The sequence below is a fragment of the Thamnophis sirtalis genome, unplaced genomic scaffold, assembly GCF_051295495.1.
Source record: "Thamnophis sirtalis isolate CommonGarterSnake01/CBP01778 unplaced genomic scaffold, rThaSir2_p1.2 scaffold_2, whole genome shotgun sequence".
Classification (NCBI taxonomy): Eukaryota; Metazoa; Chordata; class Lepidosauria; order Squamata; family Natricidae; genus Thamnophis; species Thamnophis sirtalis.
In genome coordinates this window covers 41,744,120-41,754,297 of record NW_028261382.1, presented here as the reverse complement: position 1 = coordinate 41,754,297, position 10,178 = coordinate 41,744,120, and positions in this window count along the sequence as shown.

The following is a 10,178-nucleotide window of genomic DNA, read 5'->3' as shown; positions in this document are numbered from 1 at the left end:
GAGACACAGAGAGAGACAGAGAGAGACAGAAGAGAGAGAGACAGAGAGACAGAAAGAAAGAGAGACAGACACAGAGAGAGACAGAGACAGAGAGAGAGACAGAGAGAGAGAGAGACAGAGAGAGACAGAAAGAGGGACACACAGAGAGAGAGACAGAGAGACAGAGAGAGACAGAAAGAGACACAGAGAGAGACAGAAGAGAGAGAGACAGAGAGACAGAAAGAGAGACAGACACAGAGAGAGACAGAGACAGAGAGAGAGAGACAGAAGAGAGAGACAGAGAGACAGAAAGAGAGACAGACACAGAGAGAGACAGAGACAGAGAGAGAGACAGAAAGAGAGACACACAGAGAGAGAGACAGAGAGACAGAGAGAGACAGAAGAGAGAGAGACAGAGAGACACAGAGAGAGAGAGACAGAGAGACAGAGAGACAGAAGAGAGAGAGACAGAGAGAGACAGAGAGACACAGAGAGAGAGAGACAGAGAGACAGAGAGAGAGACAGACACAGAGAGAGAGAGACAGAGACAGACAGAGAGAGAGACAGACAGAGAGAAACAGAGACAGAAAGAGAGACGCAGAGAGAGAGAGAGACAGAGACAGAAAGAGAGACGCAGAGAGAGAGAGAGAGACAGAGAGAGAGAGAGACAGAGACAGACAGAGACAGACAGAGAGAGAGACACACATAGAGACAAAGAGAGGCTGTCGAGGCGCCCCTCGGCGTGAGTGACATCGAGTTGGCCATGCCCACTCAGTCACATGACCACCTGGCCACGCACCCCCCAGCCAGTCATTAAGCAGATCGTATTAGCGGTCTGCGGGATTTAAAATTATGAATTTAGTGGGCCCTGAGGTCCAAAAGGTTGGTGCGGATGACCTCTGGGGGTGTCCTTTCCAAATCTGTTATTCTATCTCAACTAAAACATAACGACCTAACGTATAATTACAGGCAACCTTCCACTTAACGACAGCTCACTTAGGGACCATTCAAAGTTGCAACTGCGCTGGGGGGGGGGGAATAGCGACTTACGACCGTTTTTCACACTTAACAACCGTTGCAGGGGTGGTGGTCACGAAAACCAACTTTCATACCCTCGGCAACTGACTCATATTTATGACGGTGTCCCTGGGGGGGTCGCCTTTTGCGACCGTGTGAGACGCCCTATCCATGGGGTTGTTAATTTGCTTAACAACCGCCTGGCTCATTCAACCAGCGCGGTGATTCGCTTAACGCACCGCGGCAGGAAAGGGATTTCAAACGGAGCAAATGTCATTTCGGGACGGGTCTCGCTCAACAACAGGAATTGGGGGTTCCATAAGCCGAGGATCCCCCGTCATAAAACCAAGTATAAATAAATGAAATGAAATATATAAATCATAAAATCAGAGACCCACAGCGAAGCAACGCAAAATATATTTATATTTTTAAAAAAAGGAAAGATGAAAAAAAAGCCGGAATCTTTCGGCTGGAGAGCAGACAATTAATACGGATATTTATGCCAAGAATTACAACCGGGTGATCCTTTTCAAAATTAGTCCATCAGGCATCCTCATTGTTCTCTGCCTTTTTAATATATTCTTTTTAATTGAACACTGGGAAGAAGGGAGATAAGCCACCACGAGAGACTACGGGAGTTTAATTTTTTTTTAAAAAAAATAAAAAAGTAAAGAAATTAATGCCGGGGAATAAAAAAAAAAAATGTAAAGCCGGGGTTTTAAAAAATTCATGGAGGTTACAAGCTCTGTAAAACATCATTAATTAGCTGTGAATAATTAGGTATATATGTCACGTTAAGGGACTCAGCATCGGCGCCGAATTTTGCTGTGCCAGCGTGCGACACAATGTGAAACCTCCGGACGGAATTTGGAAAGCAGGCAAAGGTGCATCTTTAGGGAACGGAGAATAAAATCACTGAGAGGGAGAGAGAGAGGGAGAGAGGGAGAGAGGGAGAGACAGAGACAGAGACAGAGAGACAGACAGAGAGACAGAGATAGAAAGAGAGGGAAATAGAGAGAGACAGAGAGACAGAGAGAGAGAGTCAGAGACACACACAGAGAAACAGACAGACAGAGAGAGACAGAGACAGAGAGACAGAGAGACAGACACAGAGAGACACAGAGAGAGAGAGAGAAACAGAGAGACAGAGAGACACACAGAGAGAGAGAAACAGACAGAGACAGAGACACACACAGAGAGAGAAACAGAGACAGAGAGACAGAGACAGAGAGACACAGAGAGAAACAGAGAGAAACAGAGAGAGAGAGAAACAGACAGACAGAGAGACAGAGAGACACACAGAAAGAGAGAAACAGACAGAGAGAGAGACAGAGAGACACACACAGAGAGAGAAAAACAGAGAGACAGAGACAGAGAGAGACACAGAGACAGAGAGACACAGAGAGACACAGAGAGACACAGAGAGAGAGAAACAGACAGACAGAGAGACAGAGAGAGACAGAGAGATAGAGACAGAGAGACAGAGAGACAAAGACAGAGAGACACAGAGAGAGAAACAGACAGAGAGAGAGAGACAGAGAGAGACACAGAGACAGAGACAGAGACACACACAGAGAGAGAAACAGAGACAGAGAGACAGAGAGACAGAGACAGAGAGACACAGAGAGAAACAGAGAGAGAGAGAAACAGACAGACAGAGAGACACAGACAGACACAGAGAGACACACAGAAAGAGAGAAACAGACAGACAGAGAGAGACAGAGAGACAGAGAGACAGACACAGAGAGACACAGAGAGACACACAGAGAAACAGACAGAGACAGACAGAGAGAGAGACAGAGACACAGAGAGACACAGAGAGAGAGAGACAGACAGAGAGAGAGACAGAGAGACACACAGAGACACACAGAGAGAAACAGACAGAGACAGAGAGAGAGAGACAGAGACACAGAGAGACACAGAGAGAGAGAGACAGACAGAGAGAGAGAGAGACAGAGAGACAGAGAGACAGAGACAGAGAGACAGACAGAGAGACAGAGAGAGTGGAAATTGGACATCCATTTGTCTGAACTCATCAACAGTTCCCTGCTTCAGCAGGGGGTTGGACTAGAGGACCTCTCCGCTACCTTCCAGCCCTTGTTATTCTCTTAGGGCAAAACCCCACTTAACAACGGTCTCGCTTAGCAACAGGAAGCCCGTTAAATCAAGGACTACCTCTCCTCGCCTCTTCCCACGTCCCCAGGCCACGTTGCAATGGATCTAAGGGTGAACATTTTTGCTCCTAAGTGACGTCGTTTCCTGCCCGGTTCTAACCTCGGTCGCTATGCAAAAAGGTCGTAAGTTAAGGACTCCCTTGTCTCGGGGGATTAGCAGGGAGAAAAATAGCAGCTCTAATATTTCACCGGGCGGAGGGAGGCCCGGCCTAAACCCAGGTGGGCTGTTTACAGAGATGTGTGTGTGTGTGTTTTTCCCTCTGCAGAGAAATCCGTGTGCCGTCCGTCACCGGGCGGAGAGAGGCAAGAAACTGCATGTATTTGGAAGAACGGAGCGAAACATGCAGAGACTTGCGTCCCCCCCCCAGTCTGGTTTCTCCCCCCCCCAAATAATTGGGGGGGGGAGAGAGATCCCAAGCTAGCACTCCGGGAAAACATCAGCACGGAAGGCCAGCCAGGTGTTGGGGCTGGGACCAGAGGGCAGTTTGCACTGGGACGCCAGGAAAAAAGAAAAAATGGGACGAAAACAATAATAAGCCATACATGGATTTTCCTCCTCCTTCATCTTCTTCTTTTCTTTCTCCTTCTCTTCTTTCCTCTTTTTCCTTCTTCTTTCTCCTCCTCCCCTTCTTCTTCTTCTCTTTCTCCTTCTCTTCTTCTTTCCTCTTCTTCCTTCTTCTTTCTCCCCGTTCTTCTTTTTCTTTCTCCTTCTCTTCTTCTTTTTTCCTCTTCTTCTTTCTCTTCTTTCCTCTTTTTCCTTCTTCTTTCTCCTCCTCCCCTTCTTTTTCTTCTTCTTTCTCCTTCTCTTCTTTCCTCTTCTTCCTTCTTCTTTCTCCCTGTTCTTCTTTTTCTTTCTCCTTCTCTTCTTCTTTTTTCCTCTTCTTCTTTCTCTTCTTTCCTCTTTTTCCTTCTTCTTTCTCCTCCTCCCCTTCTTTTTCTTCTCTTAGTCCTTCTCTTCTTCTTTCCTCTTCTTCCTTCTTCTTTCTCCCCGTTCTTCTTTTTCTTTCTCCTTCTCTCCTTCTTTTTTCCTCTTCTTCTTTCTCTTCTTTCCTCTTTTTCCTTCTGCTTTCTCCTCCTCCCCTTCTTTTTCTTCTCTTTCTCCTTCTCTTCTTCTTCCCTCTTCTTTCTCCCCGTTCTTCTTTTTCTTTCTCCTTCTCTTCTTCTTTTTTCCTCTTCTTCTTTCTCTTCTTTGCTCTTTTTCCTTCTTCTTTCTCCTCCTCCCCTTCTTTTTCTTCTCTTACTCCTTCTCTTCTTCTTTCCTCTTCTTCCTTCTTCTTTCTCCTCCCCCTCTTCTTCCTCCTCCTCTTCTTCTTTCCTCTTCTTCCTTCTCCTTTCTCCTCCTCCCCTTCTTCTTCTCTTTCTCCTTCTCTTCTTCTTTCCTCTTCTTCCTTCTTCTTTCTCCCCCTTCTTCTTCTTTCTCCTTCTCCTTTCCTCTTCTTCCTTCTTCTTTCTCCTCCCCCTCTTCTTCCTCTTCTTCTTTCCTCTTCTTCCTTCTCCTTTCTCCTCCTCCCCTTCTTCTTCTTCTCTTTCTCCTTCTCTTCTTCTTTCCTCTTCTTCCTTCTTCTTTCTCCCCCTTCTTCTTCTTTCCCCTTCTCCTTTCCACTTCTTCCTTCTTCTTTCTCCTCCCCCCTCTTCTTCCTCTTCTTCCTCCTCCTCTTCTTCCTCCTTGTCCCCTCTTCCTCCCCTTCTTTCTCTTCCTCCTCCTCCTCCCTGCAAACCCCACTCCCTTCCATCACTGATGATGTTACCTAGTTGGGTCATGAAACATCTACAAGAAAACAACTCAGTTCAGAGGGCACCAAGGACCCCACAATTCTTCTCCTCCTTCCCCCCTTCTAGCATTGATGATGTTACCTAGTTGGGTCATGAAACATCTGCCAGAAAACAACTCAGCTCAGAGGGCACCAAGGACTCCACACTCCTCCTCCTCCCTCCTTTTCATCTCCTTCACTTTAATCCCAATTTAAACAGTCGGTTGCGAGCTTAAACCTTGGTCTGCACAAACCCTTATCGTGGTTATTCCACAAGAAACAAGGAAAAGCCCACCTCCCCACCCCCTGCTCCCTTCTTTCCCAAACAGGAACACTCCTTCAAAAATAACCTGAAATAGACTTCGACCCCGCGGAGGGGGTTCTTGTGTGACCCCCCCTCCTCGCGACTTCTGGGCAACGATTTACCAGGCGCAGACAAACAACCGCTTTGTGTTACAGAGGTTTAAAGGCCTTCGCGCGAACTCCGTTTACAGCTTGTTATCAAGCGGGAGCCAACACACAACTTGGTGTTGTGCAGAAGGTGAGAATTTCAAGGTTGTGGCGTTGCAACTTTTCGCGAGAAATCCCCTCCCTGGCGAGGCTGGGGAGATGCCAGCGGCAGGGAGTCCTCGACGTACGGCAAATGGAGGCCAAGGTTTCTGTTGCTAAGTGGGACTTTGGCCCTAAGAGAATAAGGAGAGAGCTGGAAGGGACCTTGGAGGTCTTCTAGTCCAACCCCCTGCTCAAGCGGGGAGCTTTCACCGGTTCAGACCAAGGAGTTTGCCCAATCTCCCGTCTTGAAGGAGGGAGGACGGATAAAGGAAGGAAGGAAGGAAGGAAGGAAGGAGAAAGGAAGGAAGGAAGAGAAGAAGGAAGGGAGGAAGGGAAGAAGGAAGGAGGGAGGGAGGGAGGGAGGAAGAAAGGAAAGAAGGAAGGAAGGGAAGAAGGAATGGAAGAAGGAAGGAGGAAAGGAAGAAGGGAAGAAGGAAGAAAGGAGGGAGGAAAGAAAGGAAGAGGGAAGGAAGGAAGAAGAAAAGGAAGGAGGAAGGAATGAAGGAAGGAAAGAAGGAAGAAGGAAGAGAGAAAGAATGGAAGAAAGGAAGAAGGAGAAGAAGAGAGGAAAGAAAGAAACAAGGAAGAAGGAAGGAAAGAGAGAGAGAAAGAAAGAAGGGAGGAAAGAAGGGAGGATAATAATCCCCATAATCATGTGATCAAAATTTAGATGCTCAGCAGGTGACTCAAATTTATGACGGTTGCAGTGTCCCTGGGTCACTTTTGCGGCCTTCTGAGAAGCCAAGTGCCGACGGGGAAACTCAGATTCACTTAACAACTGTGTTGCTAACTTAAGAGCTGCAATGATTCGCTTAACAACTGTGGCAAGACAGATTGTAAAATGGAGCAAAAAGCTCACAAAGAGCCCTGGTGGCATAGTGGTTAGAAGGCAGCATTGCAGGCTAATTCTGCCCAGTGCCAGGAGTTCAATCCTGACCGGCTCAAAGATGACCCTTCCTTCCTTCCTTCCATCCTTCCTCACTCCCTTCCCAGTGATTAGAATGCAGCATTGCAGGCTAATTATATTATGCCAACCGTCAAGAGTTCGATCCCGACCTGCTCAAGGTTGACTCTTCCTTCCTTTCTTCCTTCCTCCCTTCCTCCCTCCCTTCCCAGTGATTAGAATATAGCATTGCAGGCTAATTATTCGATCCCAACCTTCCTTCCTTCCTTCCTTCCTTCCTTCCTTCCTTCCTTCCTTCCTTCCTTCCTTCCTTCCTTCCTTCCTTCCTTCCTTTCCTTCCTTCCTTCCCAGTGATTACAATGCAGCATTGCAGACTAACTATGCCAACTGACAAGAGTTCGATCCCGACCATCTCCAGGTTGACCCTTCCTTCCTTCCTTCCTTCCTTCCTTCCTTCCTTCCTTCCTTCCTTCCTTCCTTCCTTCCTTCCTTCCTTCCTTCCCTTCCTTCCTTCCTTCCTTCCTTCCTTCCTTCCTTCCCAGTCATTACAATGCAGCATTGCAGACTAACTATGCCAACTGACAAGAGTTCGATCCCGACCGGCTCCAGGTTGCCCCAGCCGTACGTCCTTCCGAGGTCGGTAAAACGAGGACCCAGATTGTCGGTACCCAAAGGCTGACTTGTAAACCCTTCAGAGAAGGGGATTACAGAAGCGGTATATAAATCTAAGTGGTGTTGCCATTAACCAATGTCTCTCTCTCGAGCTACCGACTTTTCCGGCTCAGTTCTGGTCGTAAGGCGAGGACCACCCGAGTTTAAGAAAAATAGAAAGCACCTCCTCGGTTGTGCTTCCTCCCAGCTTTTCAAGACTCGCTGCGGATCGGATTTCTCTCCCCGCCGGCCGAAGCAAAGGCGAAAACGAGGGCTATTTTGACAGCTGACTCTGGTTTATCCCATAATGGGCCATTGATTATGGCTAATGTTGCACACACAACATACAACACAGTTGTGTATCAGCAGCGTGCGGTGGTGCCAGAGAGGAGGCTGCGGTAAGCAAATTTCCCCCGGAGTCCTGCAGCCAAAGTGCAAATTCCAATTTTATTTTATTTCATTTATTTTGGGGAGCAAGAGTTTCTTTGGTGGCGGTAACACAAAACCGCGGGAGGAAATAAATATCTGGATTTGGGGTAGGGGGATTTGGGGTGGGGGGATTTGGGGTGGGGGGATTTGGGGTGGGGGATTTGGGGTGGGGGGATTTGGGGTGGGGGATTTGGGGTGGGGGATTTGGGGTGGGGGGATTTGGGGTGGGGGGATTTGAGGTGGGGGATTTGGGGGGATTTTGGGTGGGGGGATTTTGGGTGGGGGGATTTTGGGTGGGGGATTTTGGGTGGGGGGGATTTGGGGTGGGGGATTTGGGGTGGGGGATTTGGGGTGGGGGATTTGGGGTGGGGGATTTGGGGTGGGGGATTTGGGGTGGGGGATTTGGGGTGGGGGGATTTTGGGTGGGGATTTTAGGTGGGGGAATTTGGGGTGGGGGATTTGGAGTGGGGGATTTGGGGTAGGGGGATTGGGGGGAAGCTCCTCCTGCATTCAAAATTTATTGAATCGCCTTACGATCTGGAAGCCGGACCCAAATGAGATGTTAAATAAAAGATTTCAAAATTAAAATGACATCCTTCTCTATCCCTGGGAAACGCGGGTGGCTCAGGGGCTAAGATGCTGCGATTGTCAATCGGAAAGGAAATGACAGCAGTTCGGCGGTTCGAATCCCCAGCGCCGAGTAACGGAGTGAGCTCCCGTGACTTGTCCCAGCTTCTGCCCACCTAGCCGTTCGAAAGCAGGTTAAAAATGCGAGTAGAAAAATAGGAACCACCTTTGGTGGGAAGGGAACAGCGTTCTGTGCGGCTTCGGGAGTTGAGTCATGCCGGCCACGTGACCACGGAGACGTCTTCGGACAGTGCTGGCTCTCCGGCTTTGAAACGGAGATGAGCAGTGCCCCCTAGAGTCAGGAACGAGCAGCACGTCTGTGCGAGGGGAACTTTTGCCTTTATCTGTGGAAAATATTTCTCGACTTTATCATTCGTTTAGCGACCGTTTAAAGACACGGCGACGGCCAGATAGTCACAGCGGAGGATTGGAAGTCATCCTGGCCCTGGAAAGAGTTTTTCACACTTAACAACCGTAGCTGCGTCAAGATTCAGATTCCTGGACACCAATTCTGATTTATGCCGGTTGCTGTGGATACGCGATCCTCTTTAGCGGCCTTCTGGGAAACCAAGTCTGTGGGAGAAGCCAGGTTCATTTAACGACTGTGTGACTACCGAAGGATTCGCTTAAGAACGAAGGGGGGGGCACGGAAGGCGGTGAAACGGAGCAAAATTCGCCGATGCCTCGGTTAGCGACGGGGAATTTGCCATAAGCCGAGGACAATCTCCGTGTCTAAGGATCTAATCCTTGAATTGCAACCTTTGGTTGAGTGGCCCAGGGGTCTGTTTAAGGCTTTCGTGCAAACTTTCCCTGTGTTGAAATCAAAGTTGTGTGACCTTGTGTTACAAAGGGGAAAAGAAAAAGAAAAAGAAAAAGGCGATAAAACAATTTATGACTCAGGTTGCAAGTTTCAGGATTTTTGACACGTCCCTCATGGAGAGAGCTGAGGACAACGGGAAGGTGTGATAATTAACCAGGAATGAAAAGAAAAAAATATATGTAGTGTGTGTGTGTGTGTGTATTTGTTTAGAAAGCCATTGTGCGGTTAGAGGCTTGTGGCCTTTAAAATCCAGCGTGAATTCCCTTTTTTTTATAAAAAAAAAAGGTGCTTTTGGGGGAAGTTCCATTCGGTGCCCTCTCAAAAATTCACTCATTTTCTCTCTGTCTCTTTCTTTCTTTCTTTCTTTCTTTCTTTCTTCTTTCTCTTTTTTCTCTGTCTTTCTCTCTCTGTCTCCCTCTCTTTTCCTCCCTGTTTTTTCTTTTTTTCTCTTTCTTTCTGTCTCTCTGTGTCTCTTTCTCCTCTCTCTTTCTCTCATCTTTCTTTCTATTTTTCCTCTTTCTCTCTTTCTTTCCCCCTCTCTCTTTCTGTCTTTCTTTCTCCTCTTTCTCTTTCTTTCTCCCTCTCTTCCTCTCTGTCTTTCTCTCTCTCATCTTCTCGTCTTTCTCTCTCTCTCATCTTTCTTCTTTTCCTTTTTTCTCTTTCATTGTTTCTCCCTCTCTTTCTTTTTCTTTCTCTCTCATATTTCTTTCTTTCTTTTTCCTGTTTCTTTCTTCCTCTCTTTCTCTCTGTCTTTCTCTCTCTCGTCTTTCTCATATTTCTCTCTATCTTTCTTTCTTTTCCTCTTTCTTTCTTTCTTTCTTTCTTTCTTTCTTTCTTTCTTTCTTTCTTTCTTTCTCTTTGTCTCTCTCATCTTTCTCCCTCATCTCTTTCTTTCTTTTTCCTCTTTCTCTTTCTTTCTCCCTCTCTCTTTCTGTCTTTCTTTCTCTCATCTTTCTCTCTTTCTTTTTCCTCTTTCTCTCTTTCTTTCTCCCTCTCTTTCTTTCTCTGTCTCTCATTTTTCTTTTTCCTCTTTCTTTCTCCCTCTCTTTCTCTCCTTCTCTCTCTCATCTTTCTCTCTCATCTTTCTTTTTCCTTTCTCTTTTCCTCCCTCTCTTTCTCTCTGTGCCTCTGCCCGTCTCTTTGTCTTTCTCTCTCATCTTTCTCTCTCTCATCTTTCTCTCTCTCCCTCTCATCTCATATTTCTTTCTTTCTCTTCTTTTCCTCTCTTTCTCTCTCTCTGTGCCCCCACCTCTCTCTCTCGGTGTCTCTCTCTT